General features: G+C 44.9%; 1 protein-coding gene across 3 annotated transcripts in view; it reads right to left on the bottom strand.

Moving 5' to 3' along the window:
* The window catches only part of HS3ST5 (heparan sulfate-glucosamine 3-sulfotransferase 5), a 198,018-nt gene extending 184,486 nt beyond the window's left edge, over positions 1–13,532 (bottom strand). The window contains exon 1 of one of the 3 annotated variants that reach the window (XM_049817749.1): positions 13,463–13,532. The gene's annotated coding sequence lies outside the window, so the exon portion shown is untranslated. Of the gene's footprint in view, positions 1–12,225; positions 12,397–12,517; positions 12,541–13,462 lie in introns of those variants that run through there. The other 2 variants (XM_049817751.1, XM_049817747.1) reach the window with 2 other exon arrangements.
* Positions 13,533–15,611: the final 2,079 nt, after the last annotated feature.

Genomic DNA, 15,611 nt, shown 5'->3' with positions numbered 1-15,611 from the left:
AAGCCAAATAGCTCCTACTGAATAATGATTATCAGATTCAAATCCACTTTTTCTGTAGGTTGGGTCCATCAGGTTCTTTACATATGTACTTATGCAATAATTAAATTGGACCCCTTGCAATTCCCTGGAGAGATACCCTAAAAACATCGCTTAGAGGAAGAAAAGGCTAAAGGATTTACATTTGCTCTTTCTCCCGATTTGAAACCACCAAAGGTATTAAATCAATGCAGCTTGCCAGAGCCCTAACTGAAGGCATTGTCCAGAGGAGGCACCGGCACTTCATGACCTTCCTTCCCCCTGAGATTCGGTCTTGCCACACACCTGGGGTCATGGCATTTAAAGGCAATTATTTTACCATTGGTAGGAAAGTATTCTCTCTGCTAGGTGACTTTCCTCCAAGAGCACTCTAATTTATGTATGCAACCCGTGAACCACAAACTGGTACTGAAGGATTACAGTGAGAAGTAGAATCTCTCCTAGGCAACATTTTTATTTACCTACACCGTTTCTGAAGTTGTGCTATCCTGCATCAGTGTCCTTGTTTTGGCTGGGATAGAGTTGATTGTCTTTCTAGTAGCTGGTACAGTGCTGTGTTTTGGGTTCAGCATGAGAAGAATGCTGATAACACACTGATGTTTTCAGTTGTTGCTAAGTAGCGTTTACACTAAGTCAAGGACTTTTCAGCTTCTCATGCCCAGCCAGCGAGAAGGCTGGAGGGGCCCAAGAAGTTGGGAGGGGACACAGCCAGGGCAGCTGACCCAAACTGGCCAAAGTGGGTGTTCCAGACCAGGTGATGTCATGTCCAGTACATAAATTGGGGGGAGTTGGCCTGGGGGGCAGACTGCTGCTCAGGAACTAACTGGGCATTTGTCAGCAAGTGGTGAGCAATTGCACTGTGCGTCACTTGTTTTGTATATTCCAGACCTTTTTTTTTTATTATTACTGCCATTTTATTATTGTTATTATCATTATTATTTTCTGCCTTTCTGTTCCATTAAACTGTTCTTATCTTAACCCACAAGTTTTACCTTTTTTCCTGCTGATTTTCTCTCCCATCCCACTGCGTGGGGGGAAGTGAGCAGCTGTGTGGTGCTTAATTGCTGGCTGGGGTTAAACCACAAAAATCTGTGAAAGAATCAAAAAACCTTGCAAAAGCTCACCGGTACAAGATGAAGAAAGAATAGAGAAGATGACTTGTAGATATTGCAAAAGATGCAACAGTGATGCTAAATACCAAGAAATAAAAGGCTGTGATAAGAACCACTGTCAATGAATGTATTTTTCCTCCACAACTAACAATAATATTTTTTTATTAAATTAGTCCACTGTCATACAATTACGTATTACAATTTTATCCAACTATCCTGTGTAAGCATAATTTTCAGTTACCTGAGAATGTCTGTATTTTAAAGCTTAAAGGAGCTTGATTTCTGAGACCACACCCTAAAAATTAAGTCATTATTTTTTTCTGACACAGAGAATACTGAATATTCTACCAAACAAGGATTTTTCTCTCTATTTTCATTCTCTGGCAAAAGTTAGTAACGCATCTTTGAGAAGTGCTTGTACATTCACTTTTCTAAACCAGATTTTTCAGTACTTTACAAACTTCTGACAACAAATGCACTGTAAATAGATAATAGCTTTCCTATAACAGCAATTTCTGGATAAACGGATGCCAGCATTCAATAAGAAACATAACTATAAATAATGAAAAGTATGCAGAAAAGTAGCTACCATTTCCTAAACCATTTTATCACGTTTAAATCTTCCACTACTTTCAGACCATTATTGTATATACCGCAGTTAATGACCGCTTGCAAACAAATATTAAGCTCCTTTTACACTATTTGTCAAAAACATCATGCTGTGCTGCAGTAACACCACTTAAATCAGCGGAGTTCATTCCTAACGAGAAAAGCGAATAAACAATGTGTACGGATTTGGAGTCATACTGACCTAAATAAGACTACATCTCTATGCAAGTGAATTAAATAGCGCCAGGGCATGAATCTATGCCCTGGAACTACTTTTTTCGAAACCATGAAAATCTGAGGGCAGTCCCTGACACTTTTTTGATCTTGGCTATTTGACCAGCCGTTTCCCAAGGGTTGCCTGGGCACAGCTAGGGCACTAGCCCAGCCTGGGGACCGTTCCCGAGAGGCAGGTTAGCTGCAGCCTGTGCTCCGGAGGCTAAGGGAGCTTAACCATATGGAAGTGGCCATGCTTAGCTGGCCTCCAGGCTAGAGGGAGGCCTTGCATCATTCAGTTTATTCATAAGAATATAGGCAAGGAGCAGAAATGCAGCTGTAATAGGGAAAAAAACCCCACCCAACCTCTAAACAAGAAACATTCCCAATTAATCTCTCATTATTACTGGAATAAAAGAGACAAACCCTGACAAATCTGTTCTCTTGTGTCCCTGGGGGATAAACAGAAGTGAGTGGCCAGCTTCTGTCTACCACCGTGCTGGGGCTTTATACTGTATCTCCATGCTCTGCTCTCCACATTGATCCAGTGCACGGGTGCTGATATACATCCGAGTCCAGAGGCAAGCTGTCTCCTCCATAAGCACTACTTACTGATACATGTCAAGTCACATAAACAACACATATTCAACTTAAATTCCTGACACAGCAGACTAAGTAAATTAGATTTCTTTCCAGCTGGCCACTAAACGTCTTTTAAACCTACATCCTGGGCCTACATACAGTTCAATCAGAGGACATTTTCCTCTTAAAGTTGTTAAAAAGACACACCTGACTTCCCAGTCACTGTTTTCTTTAATTATGCCAAAGAGACGCTTCTTTCCCTCTTTCTTTCTGTTATCACCTTAAGTCTGCCTCAATGCATGAGCTGTCTTGAGGAATAAAGTAATAAGCAAACCTGCACTAGTAAGTGCCTTTCCAAGAAAGTGCCTGCTTACCTTTCCAATACTTCCACTTTATCCACCAGACTAAAACTATGATCTACCCAACGATGTGTGCTTCAGAACTGGGCAAGAAGTATTCTCCCCATCAGGAAAAATGCTTGGAGCTTTTGAAATTCTTTTGGGAAGTTGCAAAAGGAAGCTAAAAATCTTAAAGGTTTAGAAAGAAAAAAACATTTTGATTGGGGGAAATCAAGAGTCTTGTGTCAATATTTTGGGGGCATTTTTTCAGGTTTTGATTTTTTCCTTATTGTTATAAAAAAAATCACCTTATAGATTAAAAAAAAAAAGAAAAAAATATATCTTTTAATTGATGCATGAGCACACCACACAGAAAACGTATGAAAGTACATCTTTTCTGTAGACAGCTTTGGTTCCAAGGAACTTATATGTCTGAAAAACAAATTTCAAAGGAATTTCAACCAGCTTCAAGTTTTTCATGATTACAATTACAAGATTTTTGTAATAAAAAGTTTTGATCCATTCGGAAGTGACATTAAAAAATGCATTTTTTTATTTCAATACAGAATATTTTCGAGGTGGTGAGTAACAAAGAGGAATTAATCAGATATATTTAATTGTGTAAAAGAGAAAATTGTTTGAAAGCTTAAAAATATTTTTATCTCTTTTTTTTTTTTTCCTCTCTTTTCCTCACGGATTTCTTCCCTGCTTCGCCAACAAGAAAAGCAGAAAAGAAAAATTATATACCTTTAAAAAAGTTATATGCTATTTGCTTCCAAAACAAACAAAGCAAAAATGCCGAGTTTGTTTTGTTAGAGAAAAAGAAAGTTGACAAATCTGAATGACAATTAAAGCTTTTTAAATCCATTTTTGATAATTCCTTTTCAGGGATAATGCTGGTAAGTCAAGCTTCTGTCACGAAATTCATCCTTTGTTGTTTCTTGCTACTAAGTTGTGGAAGGCGGAGGTACACAGAAATGTCTCTGAAGCACCTGCACCATAACTAGTCTCTCTGCTAGCCTCCAGGAGAGAAGCGAAGGCAGTTACAGCACTGTAGGCGCGATATCTAAGGGAGGAAAGGGCTATTGATTCATGTTCACCTGGATCTACTTCACTAGCAGCCAGGGAGCAGTCCTGAAGGAACTGCTGGGAAAGCAACCACAGAAATGAAACGCGGTTTTAGGGAGATAGGAATGAAAGTCTGGGTTTCCATTTTCTGCAGTTGCGCAACTCAACTTTTTGAAGCCTGGGTTGTTCGGCTATACCTGAAGGAAGGGGATTTCATTCTTAGGTCAGAAACCGTTGAAGAGAGGATGCTGAAAGAGTGGCTAGCAATGCCAGTTGTAAGCAGAATTGTTTGGTATATGCAAACTGAGAACTTCTAATCCTAGAACAAATTTTCACTAATTCTCCTCAAATCTTTTCTACCTCTGAGTGAAAACTCTGCGGTTGGTAAAAAGCTTATCAGTCATATTTTCTTTTTTGGAATTATTTACCAAAAAGCTTATAATAGATTATTTTAGCCAGATTGTACATCACGAGTCATGAATGCAATATTCCACCAGAAGACAAATAAAGGTATGTTGTTTGGCTATACTGATAGACTTTGTTCCTACTGCAAATCTGTTTTACTTTACATTGGAGATTAATTGTTTTACAAGAGGCAGGAATGTGACATTATAAATAGGAAGGATTTGCTGCCACCTCTGACATTATTTTACATATACAACAGTTACAAAGGTGAGGACATGCAGCAGCAATTTACCTAAAATAATTTTCTCTAATTCATACTTCTGACATCATGCCAAAGTTAGGTCCACTCAATCCAGCCACCTGTCTTTTCAGCATCAAAAGTTAATACTAAAAAATGGTATATCTATTTACTGCATTAAATACAGTGCTGTATTAAATACTCCTCTACTCTACTGTCATCATCTATTTTCCAAAAGCTCCACATTACATTCCCTGATAATCTTTCCTGGTTCTTCAATGTAAGACTGTAGTTGCTTTTTCAAGTCTTAACAGGAAGATCTTGACTGTGATTGTAGATGACACTAGCCTGTAGCTGGCAAAATATCTTTCAGGTTCATGTTTTTCAGGACATAATGTAACATTGGCTTCAGACACTGAAGTGAAGATTCATTTTGTTTTCTCCTTTTTCAGGATTCAGTTACTTTTTCTTTTTTTTTTTTTTTTTTTTTTTTTTGGCAGCACTGGCTATTATTTATAGCCTTGGGTTTAAAACATTCTGCAGGAGAACCATTGGACCCTGCTGTTTTACCTTCAGGAAACAGTTTAACCACTCTCAGCTATTTATTGTGCTGTCATATCTTCCTCTGTATCTTCATGGTCAGAAAGGAAGAACAACCAGCAAATCCCTGCTGGGGTGAGGAAATCAGACAGTAACAAAGTAGGGCATTATACAGATTTTTATATTAAAAGAAAAAAAAATGTATATGTATGCACATGTATACACACAGATAAATGTGTATACAAATACACACAAAATCTGTTAGGGCCATCTGGATTTGCAACATGGGAAATGGTTATTTTCTGGCTTTTGTCTTTTTTTTTGAAGCTTCCGTCCTATCGGTATGTCAGCTTTAGTTACTTCTCCTGTGGCCAGAACATGTTAGGTAACTGAACTTCTGTAATTTTATTTTTAACCACAGTTGCATTTATTTTTATGTTTTACTTCTGTCTTAAGGATCTTTCATAAAAGAGTACATTTTTCCTCTCTTTAAAAAAATCCAACAAAGCACATCCTTACATATTTTTACCTCATTTTGCCATGTCTCCACTCTTTCCAACTTTGTTTCTAGGCTCATTTAGGGTTTTGCCAAACTGACTTGTGTCTGTCTATCTGGCAAAAGTCATACCTTCCATAACGGTATCTGGTAAGAGAAAAAATAAACCCAAACCTCTCTGCACAGAATCCAGGTTGCAGTGTAAATTCATTCCCATTGATGTAAACTGACTTCTCTCCCATGAGAGGCCAGTTTTCTAATGCTGTCATCATAGTAGCAATGCCAGGTTGCAAAGGGAGGTTTTGATGTAGGTTGAAAGTCCGTCAGCTAGTGCAGAAAGTTTACACGCTGCTGAGCAAGCTTAAGTACCTGTTGTAGAGGACAAATCCCTTATTCATTGGCTCAGTTTCCACTTAATTCTACATAGGATTAATCCATTAATATTAATATTCCCTTTAAATACTTTTAAAGAAAAATAGCATATATATATATATATTGATTATAAATTGGTTCATGAAGTCCTTCTACCAATCATTTTTGGTATTCGCAGACATTTTTTAGCGATTTGTGCTGTAATGTAAAATCCTGTCATCCCTTGGTAGACTCTGAATATGTGTCTGCTATAATACAGTCTAATAGTTTTATTTATGACAGTCCTTTGGAGACTCCAGCAACTGTGTGCAGTCAAGATCGTTCAAGCCATTATGATACAAGATTGTATTACAGTGATTTGAATGGATAAAAGTTCTTTCATCTCCAAAAGAGAAATGGATTGATAGACACTGTTCTGTAACATATCAGGACAAATGTGTTACTTTAATCCCCCAGACAGAGAGCTGTATTTTCTCAAGCAGCACTGTTGCAAGCAATAAGATGCATAAGGACTAAGAGTGCTAGTGCACAAAAAGTACAGGAATTGCCATTTTTTTGTGGTGTGAAACATTCTGTATCAGCTCAGGTACCTTAAAAAGCCTTAAAAATGTTTGAGGATATTCAACACTTTAAACATGGGGGCATTCCTTCAATTTGCCTTCTTGAAAAATGTCCGGATCTTACAAAATTGGCTACTAAAGTCTACCTTATGCAGTATTAGTTCCTGATATTATATCTAGAGTTCACTTTGTGGTAGTCCTTCATTATAAACTTCATCCCTCACATCTTATCTGCAAAAGTTCATTTTGATTAGAAATATCAAAGAGTACAGCTGTGCAACTCTTTTTAAAACAGTTAATATCTTGCAGTACTTCTAAAGTACACAAAATATTAACAGAACCCCTCCCAGAACTAGAAATATTTAAAGCTTTTCCCCTGGAAGTTAAAAATTAAAGTTGTCTGATGCTGCCAATATTTTATAACCACAGATTTAAACACTTGAATAAACTTGGGAAAATTATTACCTTTCATGGTCATTGATCATGAAGGCATCTTTGTTCAACAAAATGTGTGATTAGGTCCCTTTGAGGTCAGCACATGCTTAAAGACTAATATTTATTTAAGGGTTTTGCTGATGTGAATCTTTCTGCAATTACCATTTCATCTGATTGTGTTAACAATGCACAGTAATGCTTGTTTGTTCAGGAAGAAATTTTGCGCTTACGGACTTGTAATACTTGAGAGTGAGAGTGTGTGGAGCTAACACTGTACTTATGCAACAGGACAGAAGTACTATTAAGAGCTCTTGCTGGGTTGGGCAAACCAAGTGCATAAATAATATAGAAAAACATAATGTTGGTAGCAAATGGTGTCCGGCCATTTTCCTGAAAAGATTAAAAGTTTTGTTCTTGACTATTTCTTTTTAATTTGCATGCATTTGTATTCTGAACCCAAACTAAACTAGTTTTTTCTTGTATCTCCATCTTTATTTCATTTAGCCGGTAGCCTATCATTTCAATCCGCATGCTTTTCTAGGGAAGATCATATTATCAAGGAAATGTCCTGACTGAAGTAAGAGAAAACTGAACACACACACACACATGCACACACACGAAAACAAAGTGCAGTTGAGACTAGACATAGGCCAGTAATTGATATTTTAAGCTGCATGTGACACTCTTTCCTCGTTCTGTTGCAATGCATTTAGATATTGTATGGCTTTCCAGACATGCTATGCATAATTTTACATACCATCTGCTTTACATGCCAGATTCCATATGTACAATGTATAACCTAAAACCAATATTTTGATTGATTTGAGCTACAGTGGAGGCTTTTGTTCTTAAATTGCTGGATAGAAGAATATAGTCCTAAGTAAATTATCTCATGAATATGTTCTAGGATTAACAAACAAATTTATTTTGAAAAATTTTAAAAGGTGTAATAATTACAAAATTCAGGTGACTCTCAACAATGCCACTAATATTGCTTCCTAGATTCAAATACTAAGAGACCTGTAAACACTTGCTACCATTTACTTAACAACCATAGCAATACAATGGCATAAACATGTTTCAGAGTCAGGCAAGGGACAGCAAAAATAGTCTAGAAAATGATACATCTGAATAAAGATGAACAGAATTTATTCCTCAAAACAGGATGCGGTTTATAAAGATGTTAAAAGTGAATAACAGATAGTCAGAATTATGTCCTGAAGATTCCCAGTACTTCACTATGTTTCAACCTTCTTTCAAACCTGTTTTAAATACTCAAATTTTACATGCTCTTCAGTTACAGGTAAGCCTAAACCACCTAACTTTCTGTTTTGGAGATGCTGTCCACAAGAACATCTGGCTGCATTTTCACATTCACATACAAAGAGTAAGTATTGGAACACCAAAATGAAAAGAATACAGAATTTGAAATGATGGGTCTCAGGACAAAACTGAAGATTTTTCCAAATATATATCCTCATTTTTAGAACTGCTGGCTCTCTTCATCCAAGCAAGCAAAGAGGATTAAACATTGCTTTGGACCTTAAAAAAACCACTACCACTCCCCCCATACCCCCCCCAACCCCCCAAAAAACCCAGTCCAAACCTCTTCATATGGAAATAATCACCATATTGTTCACATTTGACTTGAAATGGAAGTATTAACAACAAAAATAGATTGTGGCATTACAGTATGTTAGTAAACAGCAGATAGAGTGGAGAACATAGGAAGCAACAAAGCAGCTCAAAGAAAATTTTTCTCCATACAATGTCTCAAAAACTATGTACCCTTCACCTCCTTATATGGCACTTGATAGAAGATACATTTGAATTCACAGGGAAATTAGAAAGGAACAAGTAATATGACATTTTAAGAAGGACGTTTCTGTCTTTCATATGTAATTGCAAGGAGAGAAGGGATAATCAGTGAAGCATTTGTCCATTTTACAGGTTTTTTTTCATTGTAACATGAACATCTTACTCTGCTCAGTGGAACATTCAGTTCAATTCAATGACAATTCTGCCAGATGCCTACAAATAAAGCTGAACAAGAGATGCAACACCTCAAACTTTTTTTATACTTGCTTTTTAACACAAACTTGTGCTTAAAAGGGAAACATTATTATTGGACCATAACTGAGAATGATTATTTTTCTTATTGTATTGGGTTTGTGTGGCAAGGTTTTGGTAGCAGGGGGGCTGCAGGGGTGGCTCCTGTGAGAAGCTGCTGGAAGCTTCCCCCATGTCCGACAGAGCCAATGCCAGCCGGCTCCATCACGGACCTGCCGATGGCCAAGGCCGAGCCCATCAGCGATGGTGGTAGTGCCTCTGGGAGAACAGATGTAAGAAGGGGGAAAAGTTGCAGCAACACAGAAACTGTAGCCAGAGACTGGAGTGAGAAGATGTGAGAGCACCAGCCCTGCAGCCCCCCAGGTCAGTGCAGAAGGAGGGCAGGAGATGCTCCAGGCGCCGGAGCAGAGATTCCCCTGCAGCCCGTGGTGATGAAGACCCTGGTGAGGCAGGCTGTGCCCCTGCAGCCCAGGGAGCTCCACGGGGGAGCAGATCTCCACCTGCAGCCCCTGGAGGACCCCACACCGGAGCAGGTGGGTGCCCGAAGGAGGCTGTGACCCCGTGAGAAGCCCACACTGGAGCAGGCTCCTGGCAGGACCTGTGGCCCCGTGGAGAGAGGAGCCCACGCTGGAGCAGGTTTTTCTGGCAGGACTTGTGACCCCGTGGGGGACCCACGCTGGAGCAGTCTGGACCTGAAGGACTGCAGCCCGTGGAAGGGACCCACGCTGGAGCAGTTCATGAAGAACTGCAGCCCGTGGGAAGGACCCACATTGGAGAAGTTCGTCAAGGACTGTCTCCCATGGGAGGGACTCCACGCTGGAGCAGGGAAAGAGTGTGAGGAGCCCTCCCCTGAGGAGGAAGGAGCGGCAGAGACAAGGTGCGATGAACTGATGGCAACCCCCATTGCCCGTACCCCTGCACCACTGGAGGGGAAGAGGTAGAGAATTCGGGAGTAAAGTCAAGCCCAGGAAGGAGGGAGGGGTGGGGGGGAGGTGGTTTTAGATTTAGTTTTTATGTCTCATTATCCTACTCTGATTTGAGTAATAAATTGAGTTAAACTTCCCCAAGCCAAGTCTGGTTTGCCCATGACAGTAATTGGTGAGTGATCCCTCCCTGTCCTGATCTCGACCCATAATCCTTTCACCATATTTTCTCTCTCTCTTATCTCGACCCACGAGCCTTTTGTTATATTTTCTTTTCCCCGTCCAGCTGAGGAGGGGAATGATAGAGCGGCTTTGGTGGGCACCTGGCATCCAGTCAGGGTCAACCCACCACAGTTATCGACGTAGTAGTCACAGTCTTCATGGAGTATGGGCATAATTCTGATGCTTGGCAAGTTGTTGACCACATGCAACATTTCCTAGGTTCTTTCAACACTCAGATTTGAAAAAAAATTAAAAGTGTGTCTTCACACTTTCCTTTTTACGGCATTCCAAGCAATTGAAAGTGGTTAGTCAGGTTACAGGAACAAGACTAGCTTTTGCCATTTGAATATCAATATTTTTATTTGGTGTTTCATTATATATCTGACTGCTCCCAATCTAAATACTGCACTGAACAGAGGCTGTTCTGTGAACTAGAACTTCCATTTGCTAATGGATTTTTTTTGCATAAAATCTTCTTTGTAATCCATATGAATATGGGCATTTTAATTATTAATCAGAAGCATTCTTTCTTATTTGTATCTGTGTTGTAAAAGAGTTCTTAAAAACGGGATAAAAAATTAATGTACATTTAGATTTTTCTCCTCCCTAGAGGGAGGCTGTTCATGAGTTAAATGCTTATGCAACACCTTTCCTTATAAACTCTACTACATTTCTCTTGTTACTTCTCTATCGAGCCTTTCTGGGCCTGATCCACAGGCCACTGAAGTCAATCGGAGCCCTCCAATTGTCTCAGCGGTCTCCCTCTGCTTCCAACTTCTTAGTGAGAAAAACAGATATACAGCACCGGAAAAGTGTAAGGTACTACTCTGGCAACACTTTGTAACGTCTGTGGGTAAAACAACGGGCTTCAGTCCATCTTGATATCAGACATGTCAGGAAACCATTCCAATATTTCTCCACCGCAAAGTGGGAATGAAAATCTAGAATGTATTTCTGACACAGCGCAGCTAAATCTCGTCAGTTAAAGAGCCAGCTTTTAAAAATTAAGTTTCTTTCATACATCTCTCTCACTTTGCCATCTCTCAGGCTACTGCCCAGTCCCTTTCATTCGAAAAGTATTCGGCACTGGCCAGCAGCTCCTTCCTCCGAAGTCAATCGGGAGTTTTGCCATTGACTTCAGTGGGAGAGTTATCGCACCCAGGATGCAAAACACAGCGAGGAAAGACACCATTGTCAAAGTAGCCATCGCAAATGTAAGAAAAAGTTACCCAAATGATTTGGCAAAATCCACTTGAACATCTCCAGCAACAGCCAGCTTTTACGTACGTTTCCCACGAATCGCACCAGGCAGCCTCGGAGAACAAAAAGCCCCTTGCCCGGCGCCCCTGGCAGCCGGGAGCCGGAGTGGAAGCCCAGCCTGAGAGGAGTTAGCCGGGCGCAAACCCGAGCTCAGCAGAGCCGCCCGCTAATTGACAGCAAACATTTTGCGAACGTGAAGCCTCTTCCCTCGGGAACGAGCCTTTTCCCACCGGACCCCACCGCACCGCCCCGGCAGGGAGCAGCCGGGACGGGGCGGGGGAGGGAGCTGCGGGCACCCTCCGGCGGCGGTGCCGGGGCTCCACCGGGACCCCGGGGCCCCACCGGGGCTCCACCGGGACCCGGGGCTCGGCTCTCCTTCCCCGCTCCCCGGAGCGCAGCACCTGCCTGCTCCCCTCCGCAGGTCCGCCGGAGCATCTCCTCTGCCCCGGACGGCGGCACCGCGGCTCCCGAAACCCCGGACCGCGCTGGCAGCCCCCCGAGGACGTCGCCGAAACCGAGCCGGGAGGGGGGAGAAGCGGGGCACAGACCCCGGGGTGGTGGTGGTGGTGGGGGGGGGGGGTGGCCGGGGGCACCGTGCCCTTCGCGCCCCGGCGCCCGCAAGGCGCGGAGCGGAGCAGCCGAGGAGGGAGCCCCGAGCCCGGCGGGGCACCCCCCTCCACACCTTCCCCGTCCCCCGGTGAGGGGGGGGGGGGGGGGCCCGGCGCGGCGCGGAGCCCCGTACTCACCGCGGTGCCGCAGGCAGGCAGCCCGCAGCGCAAGGCGAAGAGCCCCCCCGGCCCGGCGGGTACCCGCTGCGGTGCACGGAGCCCGTCCCTCGGCGCCCACATCCGAGCTCCCGGGCCGCGCAGCTAAAAGTCCTTCTGAGGAGCACCCGGCCAGCCCCGCCGCCTCCCGCCTCGGCTCTCTGTCATCTCCCCGCCCCGCGCCCCCCCCCGGCGGGCGGCAGCATTATAAAGCGGTCCCTAACCCCCGGCACATCACGCACCGGCAGAGGTGCCGGTCCTCGCCGCTACTTACCGGGCATCCTTCAGAGCGGCGGGCGGGAGGGAGCGAGGGAGGAGGAGGAGGAGGAGGAGGAGGGATGGAGGGAGGGAGGGAGGGAGGGAGGGAGGGAGGGCGGGGAGGGGTGGGGGGGGCTCCTGGCGGGTTACGCGGCGCGGCGCTGCGCTTCTCGGCAGCCCTGGGCAGCTCGGCGGAGCGCTGCGGGAGTCAGCGAGTGAGTGCCTCCGGGCGGGTGTGCGCGTTGCTGGACACAAGCGAGCGGAGTCTCAGGCACCCCAGCGGGCGGGGGTGTTGGAAGGGCGCAGCGCAGCGCGGCCAGGTGCGGCCCACCGCGCCCCCCCCCCCCCTCAAACCCTCCGCGGCCCCGCCGCCGCGACGGGAGCTGCTGGGGAAAAGGGGTTGGGGGAGGCACACGCACGCCGGGGAGCGGAGCGGAGGGGGGGGGATAAGGAGGGATTAAAAATAATGATAATAAAAAAGCCCAATCACCAGGAAAGAAAAAAAAAAAAAAAAACCAGCAAAACTCTGTCTCTACTTCCCGGCCTGAGGTTGGAGCCCACCCCCCCCAAAAGCTGCGAGCCCGCGGCAGCGGTGCGCCCCCGCCGCGCCGGGAGCCGCCGCCGCCGCCGCCCGCCCGCGGTGCAGCACGGCAGCGGCTGCCGGGAGCGCCCAGCTGAGAGCCGGAGCCTCTCCCCGGCGCACGGAGGAGCCTCCCTCCTTCTTCTTCTTCTTCCCTCCTTCCTTCCCTCCTTCCCTTCCTCCCTCCCAGCTCGCTAAGGCGGGCAGCCCGGGCAGGTGCCGCCGGCTCACCCGGGGGCCGAGGGAAGGGCAGGGCAGGGCCCTCCGCCGGCTCGGAGAAGCGGCGGGGGCGGCGGTGCAGTGCCCCACCGCATGCCTGCAAACGGCCTGTGTGTGTCCGTGTCGTCGTCGTGTCCCCCCCCCCCCCCGGGCTCGGCTCACCTTCTGCCTGAGCGGAACGACCCGCTGGAGAGGACCGAGGACGGTGCATCGTTGCTGCCTGGATTCTTGGAGGGGGGGGGGGGAAGCAAGCGGAGAAGGGAGGGAGGGCATAATTATAACAATCACACGGAAAGGGGGGGGGGGGGGGGGGGAAAAAATAAAAAAAAAGCAACGCGCACACCAAAAAAGCCCGTTCTCGGGAGAGAGATCAAAAATAGCCACGCCAGCATTGAAAGTTGCTCGCTTTGTGATTTGCATTATAACGCTGCCGCCTGTCTCCTCCAAGCGCGTACCCACGGAACACGCAAGATGGGAGCGAGGGAGCGAGCTACTTTTTGTGTGCTCTCCCTTCCTGGCGGTAGTTCTCTCAATCTCTGCCTCTCAAAAAACCCCCCCCCAAACCCACCACCCCAACCCCCAAAACCAAACACTCCCCCCCCACACACCCAGTTTGCTGGAGAGGCGGCTCCAGGTTTCCGAGTTGGAGTTTGGGGTGGGGGTAGAGGACCCATGGGTGCGCTCCCCACCCCCCGGGCCACGGACCCTCGGGTTTGGCACCCCGGGGGGGGGGGGGGGGGACAAAAAAAAAGCAGCGGGGAGCCCGGGAGACGGCCGGGTAGTGCCCGGTGGTGGAGGAGCCGGAGCTCAGTACCTTGGAGATAGCCGCGGAGCACAGCTTGCTCTTCTCCCCCCCGCGCAAGTTGCGCCGGGCGCGGGGGGGGCAGCGCGGGCGCGGAGCGCAGGGCAAGGCCCGGGAGTGCGGGAGGCCGCCGCCTGCCTCCCCTCGCTCCTCCCGCTGTGGAGATCCAGAGGAGGGAGAAGAGGTGCTGGTTTGGGGGGAAAAAAAAGATTGGAAAAAATCAAACTTTTATTTACCACCGATTCACGCCCCGATGAAAAAAAAAAAACAACAACCCAGCACCAAACCTTAACCCAGATTACACAGTTGAACGTATCGAGCCGGAGGTAGCGTGGCTGTTTGCCAGACCTACGATCCATTAACCTCTTTAGCTCACTGTTGGCAGGCAACAATAGCACGCGATCAAATTCTTATATTTTAGAGACAAGCCGTTTTCTTTTCATAGTGAACTCCACTCTCCCATGTTGCAATTAAAAGGGTCTTTTCAACAGCAGAAGTAATGAGAAATATACTGGGGGGGGGGGGGGGGGGGTTGCTATTTTGTGTTCATTTTATGAGCAAAAACATTGTGCTATGCTTAAGGTAATATGTACAAAGGTGGACAGCAGCACATGAAAAATTCTTACTTTATAACAAGGATTTTGGATAATTTTACCTTCACCATTTAATTATATATTATTTAGAGCGTGTGCCATTTAAAGTTTTAGTTCCGGTTCTTTTACAGAGAGAAACCAAGCAAAACCCAACATAATCAAAATTAGAGTCTGAAAATAGGATATCGAGGGCCCTCTTTTTCTTTCCATATATATTATAGGTTTATATACAGATATATGGCCTTAAATCCAAAAACATTCTGCCTGAAGTTATATATTTATACATAAATGTGTGTGCACCGGTATATGCTATATATATATGCACCCATTATATAAATAACATACTTCAAAATCATTAAAAAAATTAGTATAGAAAATGAGTATAGAAAAGAAGCAAAGAGAAAAACACAGCTCTCAACCCCCTGCCGAGTGCTATAAAAAAATGCTACCACTTGGAGGAGAAGTCATAGAATCACCGATACAGAAAGAATAGGAAAGTTATACCTTGCAACTTATTCTTTACACAAGCAACTTAGTTATAGAAATACAGCTGTGAAAAAATATGGAAGTACAATGTTCTCTGGGTTTTTTTTTGGTGTAGGGCATTTTGACATTAGGCTTTGGTCCTAACTGTCATATGCCAAAATATTTGTTTTGGAAAGTCTGCTTTCAGAGAAGTTGAATCCGTCACTGCTAAATCAAGCTGTCTGGTCTGGGAGTGGAAGATAATAGGTGCAAAAATGATGACTGATCCCATGAGGATCCGGGGAAAAGGAATGGGAAAGGTGATGGGGATGGGGATTAGGGCTAGCTGGGTAACAACAGTGAATACAAGAAGCTGGTGTGTTACGGGGGAAACTGGGCCTGGAAACAAAACGCCATCTCATGTGGAGGAGGCAGCGTGAAAGAAGACCTT

This window comes from Accipiter gentilis, chromosome 15 (genome assembly GCF_929443795.1).
Source record: "Accipiter gentilis chromosome 15, bAccGen1.1, whole genome shotgun sequence".
Lineage (NCBI taxonomy): Eukaryota > Metazoa > Chordata > Aves > Accipitriformes > Accipitridae > Astur > Astur gentilis.
The sequence above is the reverse complement of the archived record's forward strand: the minus strand, read 5'-3'. Positions and strand labels throughout refer to the sequence as shown.